This window comes from Euprymna scolopes, chromosome 40, assembly GCF_053919585.1.
Source record: "Euprymna scolopes isolate OS-2025 chromosome 40, ASM5391958v1, whole genome shotgun sequence".
Classification (NCBI taxonomy): Eukaryota; Metazoa; Mollusca; class Cephalopoda; order Sepiida; family Sepiolidae; genus Euprymna; species Euprymna scolopes.
In genome coordinates this window covers 48,399,938-48,414,937 of record NC_136521.1, presented here as the reverse complement: position 1 = coordinate 48,414,937, position 15,000 = coordinate 48,399,938, and the positions used below count along the sequence as shown (strand labels likewise).

At 33.3% G+C, this 15,000-nt stretch overlaps 2 protein-coding genes across 2 annotated transcripts in view; one reads left to right on the top strand and one right to left on the bottom strand.

Annotated features, from left to right (window-relative positions):
• Positions 1–15,000, bottom strand: part of LOC145265552 (uncharacterized) — a 103,884-nt gene that overhangs the window by 53,583 nt on the left and 35,301 nt on the right. The gene's annotated exons all lie outside the window — the stretch shown is intronic.
• LOC145265551 (metalloreductase STEAP4-like) overlaps positions 13,106–15,000 on the top strand; it is a 43,387-nt gene continuing 41,492 nt past the window's right edge. Inside the window, exon 1 of the mRNA XM_080121516.1 lies at positions 13,106–13,524. The gene's annotated coding sequence lies outside the window, so the exon portion shown is untranslated. The remainder of the gene's footprint in view (positions 13,525–15,000) is intronic.

The following is a 15,000-nucleotide window of genomic DNA, read 5'->3' as shown; positions in this document are numbered from 1 at the left end:
TAACCTCAAATATGATTGCGACTATTAGAAGAAGGGAAGTAATCTTCTGCGACACGCTGGAATAGCGTTCAGAGTTCGTTTTTGGAACTCTTTACTCTTTTGTCTCACACTTTTTCGTCTGCTTAAATTTTAATCACGTGATTACGGTGTAGCATCAATAAAATAAACCATTCATTCAAATGTCGCTCGTTATGGATTTAGCTGAATACGATATTAAAAATTACTTTATTGATACTTATGCACTTATGTTACCAGGCTGGTGGGTGTGTTGTAACTATTCTATAACTATAACTTTCATCTAACAATTTAATAAACAAAAAGACATCGTAAAACTTGAATTTAATTTAAAAATACTATTTAAGAAATAGCACGGTAATGACCACTTTATTTTACAATTATAATTTTTTGTGTGAAAATAGTAAACAAACAATGCTTACTTCAATGATAATATCGGATGTTCGATAAATAGATTTTTCTTTTTTTTATTGTTACAATTTACGATACTTTATTTTCATATTAAAAAAAAAATAGCACAGTACACCACTTTATTTTACATATTTCTTTTTCAAAGGACCGTTTGAATACATTGATTTATATTTAAAATGTGTTATTATTTCTAAAAAAAAAAATAAGTACTAAAATATAATGAGCAATATAGGTAGAAAAGTAACTTTTGTTGCTTGTTATGGATTTAGCTGAATACGATATTAAAAATAACTTTATTGGTACTTATACACTTTTTTTACTGAGCTCGCGGATGGTAACTCTTCTGTACTTTCACCTAACAATTTAATAAACAAAAAGATATCGTAAAATTTGAAGGACTGCTTGAATACATTGATTTAAATTTAAAGTGTTGTATAATTAAAAAAAAAAAAATCAGTTGCGCTTATGAATGAATTTGCGTGTACTTTTAAAAAAAGTAGTATTTTGTCACAAAAATATAGCGTAAAACTGTCGGAATTTTATCTTGCTTCCAGATAAATTCGACGCTAAAGTAACTGACCTGAAAAAAACCCAGCATGAAACAAAAGAGGGGGAGGTGGTAAAGAATAAAATATAAAGGTCTTGCTTTCAAACGAAGAAGATATTTTATTTACAATAATAAGTTGCAAATTTTTCCCTTTGCGGGTATTAAACTTATGAAACACCAAAGTAACATATTATGAAAAAAATAACACTGGTTCTTATAAAGATGTGTGTATCTATTAACGAATACAATAATAATATTCAAAATAGTATCTCCTAATCACACTCGCATATGAAACAAATTTTAGGAGCGTACTCACAAATTGAAAGCCAGTCAGGCACGCGCCTTTTTCTTTTTTTTTGTTTAAAGTCCTTTTAGAATTTTCTCTCCCTCCATGTTTGTGTACAAACCATAGACACACACAGATGGATATCAGAAGCAAGACCGCGTTGCTTGTCCGGATAGGAGATTCCAAAATTCCTTGTCACGTAAAAAGGGTATTTTCTTTAAAATAATTTCACTCCTTCTAAAATACGTGCAAAACCGTAGTCACGTAAATAGTTTCCAGAAGTACGTCTCATCACGTTTCCGGGTATTAATTTCTTGCCGGGTTTTTTTCTTTGAAGGATGCTCGTCCAAATTCCATCTTCAGCACCGGGCAATGAAACAACGTTCAATCTCCACGTCAGCGGAATTTCAAAAGAGAAAGAATCTTGCACTGGGCTCGTGATGTCATCACAGAGCTAGCATTTCCCTTTTCTCAAATTAAAGGGAGTTTCGTACAAATCCAAAATATATGAAACTAAAAATCATAAAGGATACGAAATACAGAAAATCATATATAAGAACCAGATAAAAAATAATAAATGTAGATAGGGAGGAATGCACCATTATTGGTACAAAAAAAATTCCAACAAAACTTGAATTTAACTTTTCTTTTTACTTGTTTTACAATCAGATTATTATCGATTAGAACTCACTTCTTGTTCCTTTTGGTTTGTCTTATTATTTGAATTGAATTGACATATTGCAAAGAATCCAGCAAACGGAGAAAATTGTCAAAAATCAAAAAGCAAATAAATAAATGTTACCAGGACTAATAAAAGTTACTTTTTTATCTATATTGCTCATTATTTTTTAGTACTTACTTTTATTTTTTTAGAAATAATTACACATTTTAAATATAAATCAATGTATTCAAACAGTCCTTTGAAAAAGAAATATGTAAAATAAAGTGGTGTACTATTTTTTTTTTTTTAAATATGAAAATAAAGCATCGTAAATTGTAACAATAAAAAAAAGAAAAATGTATTTATTGAACATCCGATATTATCATTGAATTAAGCATTGTTTGTTTACTATTTTCGCACAAAAAATTATAATTGCAAAAAATATTTCTACTTTTTTTTTAGATTACAAGTTTTGCATAATTTTGATATGTAAAATTCTCGTATTTTCGTCGCCTTAATGAATGTGAAACTTTCAGCATAGCATAATTTTTATATAATATTGAAAAACATTATTTCTTTTTAATTCAAAAGCAGGCACACAGAAAAATAGTTAAATCAAAAAATGGTAAAAATTATACAAACGTTCAGGATAGGAATGTATGGATACATGGCTAGGGAAAAACAAAGAAAACCAGCACCCTCTAGTTCTTTTTAACTACCTGATGTTGTTTTCAGACAGCCTTTCGATTTTCTGAAATTTTGAGCTTCTGTATAATCCATTTTTACACGATTTCGGTTTTGTTGTGAATCTGCAAAGGAAGAATACCTCACTTTTGGGAGCTTATTAAGCTATTTTTTGTACAACCAATGTTTTTTTTATTTTAGATTATTTAATTCAATATCTTAGGACTGTACTTTACTAATCATCTTTGAAATAGACTCAGAAAACTAATATTTATCTTTCAAAGGATTTTTACAATGAATTTATTTAACTTCAAAATTTAGCTAAATTTGTTAGCTCACCGTGTTGCCGTGAAAACATTTTTCATTATAACGTTCCCTTTCTCATGTGTAGACAAATTTTTTTCTTTTGGAAATTAATTTTAGTGTTTAATCTTTCAAATCCAATAAAAAAAGTAGTCGGAAGCCTACAAAAAAATTAAGATAAATCGGCTTTCAAAATTATGCCCCCCCCCATCTTTATTCCGTCATTTTTGCCCGTACTTAATATTTATTAATTAACAATCACAGTATATAATGAACACATTATCTTTTTTAAATACTAAAGTACAAAGAAAAGACATATGACATTCTGTTTGCTTTTTTTTATGAAAAAAATAAAGCATTGTGGGTTTGTATTACTGTACACATAGATTCGAAAAAGTTGTCAAAAAACAAATATATAACAAATAAATGTTATCAAAGGCAAGATAAATTACTTTTCTACCAAACTGGATATAATTTTTGTGTTTTTATTCAATGTAACATGTTTATTCAGTTCGAAAAGCATACTGTGTTTTCTGATGTATTGGAAAATTCAAAATGGCGCCCGACTCTCTCTTTAGCACGGTAAGTTCGGGAAAAAATGTTATAAATAATAAACTCGACAAAATACTGTTAGAAATTCGCTCAATATATGTTACCGTGACATAAGTTGACATATATTCGGTGTTTTTTTTAATAGTATTTTGTCTAGTTTATTATTTATAACACCTTTTCCCAAACTTATCGTGTTAAAGAGAGAGTCGGGCGCCATTTTGAATTTTCCAATACATCGGTAAACACTGCATGTTTTTCGATTTGAATAAACATGTTACATTGAATAAAAACACAAAAAATATATCCAGTTTGGTAGAAAAGTAACTTATCTTGCTTTTGATAACATTCATTTGTTATATATTTGTTTTTTGACAACTTTTTCGAATCTGTGTACAGTAATACAAACCCAGCATTGTCGATGTTAACAATTAAAAAAATCCTCCCTTTCTATAATTACTATTGTTAATTAAAACTTCAACTCTTCGCCCTTTTCCTATTATATTTACTTGAATAAGTAAATTTTGAGTTATCTCCCTTTACTATCATTAGTACTTAACTAATTTAAAGCTTGAGTTGTCACCCCTAGTTATCCACACTTGTTAAATAATTAAAACTTGAGTTGTCGCCCCTTCTTATCATTACTACTTGAATATTAAAACTTGTTATCTCCCCTTTCCTATTATTACTACTTGAATGAATAAAACGTGTTGCCGCCCTTTTGTATCATTACTACTTGAATAATTACAGCTTGAGTTGTCTCCCATTCATATCATTACTACTAAAATACTGAAATCTTCAGTTGTTTCCTATCTTTTATGATTACTACTTGAATAATTAAAGCTTGAAATGTCTCCCCTTTTTATTATTACTATATGAATAATTTAAACTGGAATTGTCTCCCCTTCCTATTATTACCGTTTGAATAATTAATTAATTAATGTCCCCTTTTCTATCATTACTACTTGAATGAATAAAACGCGTTGTCGCCCTTTCGTATTAATACTACTTAAATAATTAAAACTTGAATTGTTTCCCCTTTCGATTATAATTACATAAATAATTAAAGCTGGCAGTATCTTCCTTTCTTATTACCACTTGGCAGTACGCTCTCCCGCAATGTAGTCATTGATGATGAAATCATCACTAGACTCGCTAAAGCAAGCGCCGCGTTTGGCAGACTCCACAAGAATGTATGAGACAGAAGAGGCATCACCTCCATGACAAAGATCAAAGTCTATAAAGCTGTCATACTCACCACCTTACACTATGGATGTGAGTCGTGGACTGTCTACCAATGGCACGCTAGAAAATTAAATCACTTCCAGACCACCAGACTGAGGAAACTGCTTGACATAGGAAAGGAAACCAGACTCAGAAATCCTCATGTGTGCTGGACTCCCAAGCATATCCCCACTATCCTAATGAAGGTTTAGCTTCGTTGAGCTGGTCATTGTAGCCCACATGCCAGACTACAAACTACCCAAGAAGCTTCTGTTTGCTGAGCTCCACCATGGCAAGCGCTCTCATGGCGGCCAAAGAAAACGATTTAAAGACACTCTGAAGGCATCACTGAAGACGTTCAACGTAGATCCGTCATCATAGTAGCAGACAGCTTTAGATAGAGCCAAGTGGCGGGCCGCTGTTCATGACGGCGCCTGCAAATATGAAAGCTACCAAAAGGTTACTGCAGAGAAGCGCAGAAAGGATAGGAAGGACAATGTTTTGAAACCCTCGACATTGGCAGCGATTCCCTGTTTCCACTGCAATAGAACTTTTCAAGCAAAGATTGGGTTTATCAGCCATATCCGTACTCACCGAGGATGACTCCCCCTACCCTACCCTACAGGATGATCAGATCGTCTTCGTCGTTTCGACAGACGAACACACACCGCTTGAATAATTAAAACGTGAGTTATCTCCCTTTCCTATCATTCGTACTTGAATAATCACAGCTTAGTTGCCTTTCAGTCCTATCATTAAATGAATAATCCTTAATTGTCTCCCTTTCCTGTCTTCCGGCTATTTGAGTAATTAAAGCTTGAATTGTCTCCCTTTCTGATTATTACCATTTGAATAATTAAAACTTGAATTGACTCCCTTTCCTGTCACTCCTGCTTGAATAAAGCTTTAATAGTACTGACTCCTTTTTATCCTTATTACTTGAATAATTAAAGCTTGAATTGTCGGCCCTTCTTATCATTAGCATTTGAATATTAAAACTAGAGTTGTATTCTCTACGATTTCTTTCTTTTTTTTTTTTTTTTTTTATTACTAAGCACGGGCAAAAATGGACAAATAAAGATAGGGGGGACATAGTTTTGAAAGCCGATTTATTATAATTTTTTGTAGGTTTCCGACTACTTTTTGATTGTATTTGAAAGATTAAGGACTAAACTTAATTTCCAAAAGGAAAAAAAATATATATTTATACACGTGAAAAAAAAAAAAGTTATGGAAAAATGTTTTCAGCTAAATTTTGAAGTTAAATAAATCCATTGTAAAAATCCTTTAAAAGATAAATATTAGTTTTCTGGGTTTATTTCAAATAGTAAAGCAAAGTCCTAAGATATTAAAAACCACCTTGTTTGTACGGAAAATAGCTTAATTAGCTCAAAACGAGGGAATCCGTCCAAAATTTCAGCCAATCGAAAAGCTCTCTGAAAATGACGTCATGTGATTGAAAGGAGAGCGGGCCTGCTAGTTTTCTTTTTTTCCCCCAGACGTGCATCCGTACATTCCTATCCTGAACGCTTGTATAATTTTTACCATTTTTTAATTTAATTATTTTTTCTATGTTCCTGTTTTTAAATTATTTTTTATTATTATTATTATTGGCAATATTATATAAAAATTATGTTACACCGAAAGTTTCACATTCATGCAAGCAAGGAAAATATTAAAATCTTACATATAAAAATTATGCAAAATCTGTAATTTAAAAAAAAGTAGAAATATTTTTTGCAATTATATTTTTTTGTGTGAAAATATTAAATAAACAATGCTTAATTCAATGATAATATCGGTAGTTTGAGAAATTAATTTTTTTTTTTTTAGTTATATCGAATTCATTAATACAGACTTTAGGGGCTTTTATCATAATGTTCCTGTACAAATTAAATAATTTTTTCATTGTTATAATTTATAATGCTTTATTTTCATAAAAAAAGCAAAAATAAATTAATTCATTTTTTTTACTACAGAAAACAATAACTTTAGTAAAGGTGTTTTTTGTTTAAACAAAATAATACATTTCCACTAAGATTTAAATAAAAATAATTCGTTCATTATATTACGCGATCATTATTTGATAAATACTGAAAATTTCATTAAAATTGATTGATTTCCTGATTTTTGGTGAATTTTTTAGTAAAGGAAGAGTTAAGATGTTTATACATCGGCATTCATTTTGCACGTAGCTATTTATTACATTTTCACCCCAAACAAGGCACAGGGCCACTTTGATTTAGGGCGCTACTATCTGGCACATAAGTTGCAGGGATACTATGGAGGGAGTTGAGCAGCAAGTTGTCTGTTTACATTACGTTTGAACTTCTGTATGTTAGTAAGTTAGCAGTTCTGGGGAAGAAACTATTAGAGTAGAATGTTTTCTGACGTTTAGAGATTTCTACTGTGTAGGGGTGGGACTTTGCTGCCTGTCAAGTTTGTTGGAAGCATTTACATCAAGGGGGTATAAAGTAATGATGCAATGATTCCAATATTTTTCCCGATTCCGATACAATTACCGATTCCGTACTAAATTCCCGATTCCGATTCTTTATAAATCTCTGAATATTTAACTATAAAAAAGTGTTATTTTGTTCCGATTACTGGAAAAACACATCTTAAATGTGCTTATATTTTCTCAAACGTAAAAACACATTTGTGACGGGGTCATCTAGAGATTTTAGTCTTAATAGAAGTTTAAAATCAATAAATGTTTTTTAATTTTATCATTACTACAAGCAGTGGAAGATGTTTTTTAAACCAAATCGAATATAAAAGATAATTAAAGGAATCGGTTTTGGCATCGGAAAATAGGTGTAAATTTTTTTCCGATTCCGATACCCCAAAAAGCTCTGAGTTTTCCAGTTCCCGATTCCGATTGATCGCAGCAACACTAGTACAAAGGCTTTTAGTTCATCGAACCATCCACCATTAAAATACTTGTAAAACAGGCAGAGAGACGCAACATTTCGTCGATGAGACAGAGACTTAGATGACATTTGACGACCTTTTAGGTTGGGCGACTCTCTTTTGAAGCCCAGACTAGTAGCAGATGCACCAGCCCAAATATAACAACAATAATCCATGCATAGGCGAATGGTGGCTTTGTAGAGGTACAGGATACTTTCAGGTGTAAGTAACTTTCCAGCACGGTAGAGAGATCCAGCATTCCTAGCAGCAGCCTATGTATCTGTTCCAACTCATGTACCCTGTGAACGTTTAGCCAAGGATTTTGAATGAAGTACTTTCAGGTAATGTATCATTAACCATAACTATTTGTGGTTGAGAATTTCTTGTAATTATTAAAGGAAACAAGCTTAGTCTTGGCAGCATTGAATGTTTTATCCCCAGTTTGCTATGTACTGAAGGTCTTCCTCTGTGGTTTCCAGTATTGCCTTGGATATGTGCTCATTCGTTTTCCCCTCATGCCTGTTATAGAGCATGCTGTCATCAACAAATATGCCCATGTCAGAGACAAATTTATTAAGGAGGTCATTCATAAATATCAGGAATAATAAAAGCCCAAGGATCAACCCCTGAGCTACACTCGCATTTATATCACATTGTTTTGATGTACGACCATCGAAGACAACCTGAATTCGCTTATTTAAGAAGGATTTAATTATGTTAAATATTCGTCCAGTAATACCATAGGATCTGATTTTCATGAGAAGACCCTCGTGGCTTACCTTGTCAAGAGTCTTAGATATATCTAGGGCTACTGCCTCTTCTACTTTATCCAGTGCATGGTATATATGTTCAGAGATTACAGTTAGGATATCTGCAGTAGAATGGACTTGTCAAAATCCATATTGATGGTCGGACAGAAGTTTAGCAACTGTAAGATGGTGGACTAGAGCTTGATTAATTATGGGCTCAAATATTTTCACAAAAAGAGAGAGGAGACTAATGAGGCGATAAATTAATGGGTCAGTTCTTTCATCAAAATTCTTGTAAACTGGCACCAGAGAAGCAGTTTTCCAACAGTTAGGGAAGCAAGATCCGTAAAGGCATTTGTTGAAAAGTTTGGAGAGAACTAGAGCAACCTCAGCGGAGTATTTTTTTAATAGTACCGCCAGGATGAGATCAGGTCCACGTGCTTTTGAGGTGTCTAGGTTTTTATGATATCATGTACTTTAGAAGGGGTGATGTTCAGATTATCTAGTGTGGTTTCTGTCCACAAAGGAAAATTAGAAAGGGAGTGCTTTGCTAGGTCCAAAGTAGAGTTTGAAGTAAACTGACAGGCAAGCACATTAGCTTTCTCGGTTGCCGTGTAAACAACCTCATAACTGTTAGATAGTGGGGGAATTGTTTATTGCCGATTATTTGTTGTAGATTTTCCAGAAATCACGAGTTCCTAATTTCTGTGCTTCAATGCATTTTCTGGTGGTTTCGGTATATTCTCTCTTAGCTGCCGCTATTTCTTTCTTATAATGACTTCTAGCTTCTATAAACTTTAGTCTGCTGTATTGGACTTATGCCGAATAAATCTGCAGTATGCATGTTGCCTTTGAGCAATGGCCGCTGTGCAAATAGGAATAAACCATTGGGAAGAGTGGGTTTTGCTATAGAACTTGTGTGTGAGAACATGCGCTTCAATTGCTGCTTTGAACCATTCCGTGGGCTCATTTGCATACTGCTCCGCAGGAAGAGAAATAATATTTCCCCATGGGGCATCTTTGATGTGATATGTGATGATATCCCCCTCAACCTTATTGTAGTACCTTGTTGTTTTGAGCAATGGCTCTTCAACTTGGGGGTGAGAGTTTAGAGTGATGTTTATCATTATCACAGCATGATTAGCATTCCCTAGTGGACAATAGGTATTTGTTACACGATCCTCAGGAACTGTTGCCAGAAATAGATCCAAAAGTGAGGCTTGCTGATCCTGACGATCTGAAAGATGAGTTGAGAACATTACTGTCTGTATCAAGGAATGGGATATAGAAAAGTTATGGATGATGCTGCCAGCTGTGTCTGTGTAGTTAGAGAAGCCAAGCTATATAATGTGGTGAACATTAAAGTCACCTCATACATGTATTTGGGCACTAGTGTCAAGGGAGAGTGCTACATCTATGCTCTCAGAGACATGATTGATTAGAGTACAGTCTTGTGTTGAGGATGAGCGATAAAGAAAATACAGGTAGCTAACGCTATGTTGTAAAGTTAGTTTAACGCATATGAAGGCCTATTTACCTGTTTCTAGTTTAGATTCCCTAGACATGAGGAAGGTGTTATGAATATAGACTCCACGTGTGACTTGGACTGCATGTGTCTGTCAGAGTCTTTACAACAAAGTGGAAGATAATCAGAGTGGTTAAAGTGGATGGAGGGGGCAAGTTAATTTCACTTAGCACTAAGATATCCGGGGAGTTTGCTAGGAAAAATGATTCTACATCATCTAAGTTAGTTCTAAGTCCATGGATATTTGTAAATGCGGGCCTCAAAGGAGGAGGCGAATCATTGTTCGAGTGTGTGTTTAGTTTAATCATTATTTTGGATTGAACTGTTATTTCACTTTATTTCATAGTTTCGGTTTATGGTGAGAAGTGCTAGACAAAGCAGATGTGCATTTCCCCATCATGCAACATAAGTAGACCTGACTCCTCATCCACAGGAATGTGGCCTCAGGAATACCCACCACAGATAAGTACAGAGTTCTTTTTCATATGTGACATGGCACTAAAAACCCTCCTAATATTATACAACTGATAATAGAGCAGCTGCTCTATGCATTGCCAAAGAGTTAAAGCTCCTGTACTGTCAGTCGAAATACAGCTGCCAGACAAACTGTCAAACCGGTACCCTCAAACCTGTCAGACAAGAGTGACCTAGTCCAATCATGTTAGCATACATGGTAAACAAGCACCTCTCAAATGCCTATGTTTAGGGGAAAGCAATGAGGTAAGTGGAGGACAGCATTCATTGTCCTATTCAGGAAACAAGGTTAAGCACTGAGCGTCACTAATGAGTCCCTGCGATTGCACTTCTGCTCCTTGCTAATAGGTAAAGAAGGAGTATGGAAGCTAGGCGACAAGCAAAACCTATCTACCCCTTAAGCAGTTTAAGTTTGCAAACCAGTGATTTGATCGAGCCACCAGCTCTAGGGAGGTTGTCGACCAGGACTGAGGAGACTTCCCTTCTCTGTTTGGTGTCAAAATGTATGAGGTCAGTGGCACAGGTTTAACATTGGAGTTTTCCTTCTCCTAGTAGATGACCTGACCAGATCTTCGTGTCCATCAGCACTAAGAAGGTTATCCTCGCACCTGGTTTCAAAGCCAGGTATTTCTATGCCCCTGCATGGGTAGTTAGGATTAATTGATTTAGTATCAAAGATAATTAGTATCTGCTTTAAAGTTACACTAGAAAAGACGTTGCGAGCCTGTCTCTGCTTTATCATTATTTTCATGGCAAGTGCTCATGTGAGCTTCAATCTATGGTCTCCCCTTGCCAAACTTTCATGAAAAACACTTGTCTAGCCAAAATCACTATCAATAATTTCCCACACTTTTTATCTGTGCCTAAACCTAAATGTAGATTCCATGAACAAAGCTTCTTTCTTAGAACTGCACGCCTGTGGAACTCTCTTCTGATTGTCTGCTTTCCAGCTAACTACAATTTGATTGTCTTCAAGTCCAACATAAACAAGTTCTTGGTGAACTGTCCCCATAAGTAATCCGATTTACAAAATTCCCACTACTTATGTTTACTACGCTATAATCACATTGACTAATGTATACCCATTAACCCTTATCCTCGAGTGGCCTCCGGGCCTTGATAAGTGGCGACTCCTATGTAAAAAAAAAAAAAAGGATTGATTAAAAGATGTGGTTATTCACACGTTTTGAGTGGAAACGTGGGTGGAGGTATGCATGAGTATAGGGTGAATATTTAAGGTTAATATCTACTAGAGTTTAACGAGGATTAAATATGGTTTGTGGATTAATAAATACATTGGAGAAATTATAGCATAAAGAGTTAGGCTACGATTTGAAATGAGCTTCTGCTGTTAGTTTTCGTGTAAAGACAATCGCCAGTAATTTGGCCCATCTAAGGGAAAGAAAGATATAGTTGCTACTTAATATAGACCCCTTTAAATATAAGTACAAGCTATGGCTAGTAAGTATTTATCTTATAGATAAGCTATAGAATATAGGTATAAGTTATAAGTAGGGCTAGGATAACAGCATAGTCTTTTCATTGTTTTGAGTCTCGAGTGTGTATCTGTAGATATCTTATATGCTTTTATATAGAGTGATGTGATTCTCAGTGGATTAACTGTATCTAACTGTGTCGGATATATACAATGAAAAAACAATGAAAAGAATATTCTATTGTCAAAGCCCTAGTTATAAGATAATGCATGCCTTCCGAGTAGATAACTATAGATGTTTAGTATTGATTTTTGAAGGTCAACCTTCTTAGGTTAAGAACCGAAAGCTAAACTCCTCTCCCAAATATATGATTTTATAACAGCTTGGGGAGAAGAGCAATTGTTTATTTGTCCAGTTGAAACAGGAGAGATAATATAACTTACAAGAATACATTAGGATGTACAGAGATGTGGGTAGGGGTTAGGAGTATAAGGTTTACTTCCTGAAACAGTAAAGAATGAGTTGTCTTCTCCTGTGATTACTACAAATGAGATAAATAAAGTAAGGAGTTGTCTTTCCTTTCAATCACTACTTTTTTTAATAACTCTTGAGTTGTTTTTCTATGCAATCGCTACTACATAAACAAATAAAGCGTGAATTATTTTCCTCTGCGAACACTACTACTTGAATAAGTAAAGCATGGGTTGTCTACCTCTGCTTTCACTATAACTCGAATAAGTAGAGTAATAGTTTTGTCCCCTGCAATTATTACTAGTTGAAAAAGTAAATCATGAGTTATTTAAATAAGAAAATCGAATTTTGTGGCTAACTGAAGAGCGACTGTCTCACGACGCTATTCTGAAAATAGTCTCAAGAAACAACTCAACATGATTCAAACTTACAATATTTTTCTTGTAATGCCTACAAATTCTAATTAATCGTTTAAAATGATTTTGTTTATAGAAATAAAACTACTTGAACAATTTATGATTTTTGGAATATGATATTTTTTGTCAGTTTCTTAATTTTGCTTTATTTTTTTTTATTTTAATATAGGAAGAATTTTGGACAAGCACCTGCAAAACAAATTGCATTATTGCAAAATAAAAAAAAATGAAAGTCTATAATATTCCCGGGCAACGACGTGTAAGGACGGCTAGTATATAGTATTATTTCAGTTTTATGAATGAGTATAAACACTTTGCCCGTGGGTTTATAACTTTGGGAAACCCTGGCTTTGGTGTATGTGCGTGTGGTGTAGCGGGGGTGGTGGTGGCGTTACACAACGTTTAGATCCGGGTGGCATTTAAAGAAAAGAAGAAAAAGGGGGTCAAATAAAAGTGGGGGAGGGGCAGCTAATACGCAGATACAGTAGTTATGTGGTTGGGAAATGTTGAAAATATCGCCAACTTTATCTCTGTGTTTTCCAGCAAAAAATGTCAACAATCAACTTGCGCAAGCTGAACCCGGATACTAAATGTGACTGACTGAAATTCCAACATGGCTGTTGATGTCATTTGAAAAAAAAAAAAAAAAAAAAAAGAGAGAGAGAGAGAGAGAAACTAGAGTCTAAACTATAGAAACGTAGTGGGTTCGAAGAGGATGTGCGTTTTTATTAGATAAGGCGAGTCTTATTCAACAAAATTCGGAGTGGGGCGACTTCAAGTTGTTATTACGGCGAGACAAGCAAGAAGCGAACTCTCGACGCTTTCGCTTTATATATACATTAAAAAGAAAAGAAGACACGGTAAGTTAATATTTCTTTAAAAATACAAACCGAAAACAGGTTCTCGAAAAGGCTTTATTCCGTTTTTTAAACCACGCAACGACCAACGAAAAATTGCGATTACAGAACTTTGTATTTTTTTTTTTTTTTTTTTTTTTTTTAACCCTTTAAAAAGAAAACGAGTTTGTCGCTTATGTCGGCGTATGTCTCATTCTTTCTCTGGATTCTTGCTACTCTTTTTTCACTGGTTCTGTGGTAAAGATTAAAGCAAGTTTATTTAGTTGTATAATGTAACTTATCTCCAGTGCATATTTTTTATATTTGATTTGTGCGTGGTCTTTTTATGTAAAAAAAAAAAAAAAAAAAAAAAAACACAAAAAAACAAATAACAAAAAATAAAAGAAAACAAAAATAAATTTAAAAAAAAAAAGAATAAATAAAATAAAAACACACAAACAAAAAACTAATTACGTTACCCGACTGCAATAACTTAAAAAAACTATAAAGTCTTAGTTAACGTTTCTTTCCCACGCAATATCTGTTTCTTTCCCACGCTATATATATATATATATATATATATATATATATATATATATATATATATATATATATATATATATATACTAGCAAGCAGACCCGCCATTGCCCGGGATCGAATGAGGATTTAACCCTCCTATATTTTATTGTCATCGAAATCGGTGTAATCGCCCATTTTTCAATCAAATCGATTAATTGCCTGCTCCAGTTGAGGACATACCGTGGTGCACCGGGAGGAAGCTTCACATACCTCACTGCGGTGACTTAGTCCACAATACATTGTAGTCTACATTGCACTGTAGAGAAACTACATAATTTTATAAAATTATTTTCATACAATGTTTTGAATTAAAGTTTAAAATGCAAAAATTAAGTATCATGTTTCAATTGTGCTTTGACAGAAACATTCATTTCGAACGTATAAAAGAACCTACTGTTGATTTTATATGCTGAGCCTTTCTGCTTGTGTTGTAATCAAACTTCTCAAATGTACTTTTGATGTTAAGCTGTATAAGGTTTAACTTTAAAAGTGCCTGTTCCTTCTTTCATCAGATTTTTTTCGATTATCAATATTTATCAAAGACATTCTGATATAAAATCTATCTAATAACACTGCCACCAAGCACATAAAGTATATTTGTGTGAATTTTTTTTTCAACTCTGCCAGCCGTTTAGGAGTCCATAGGAAACGAACTCACACAAGCACACGCAAAATTTCTTTATATATATATATATATATATATATATATATATATATATATGTATATATGTATTTGTTTATTTATGTGTATGTATATATGTATTTGTTTATTTATGTGTATGTATATATGTATTTGTTTATTTATGTGTATGTATATATGTATTTGTTTATTTATGTGTATGTATATATGTATTTGTTTATTTATGTGTATGTATATATGTATTTGTTTATTTATGTGTATGTATATATGTATTTGTTTA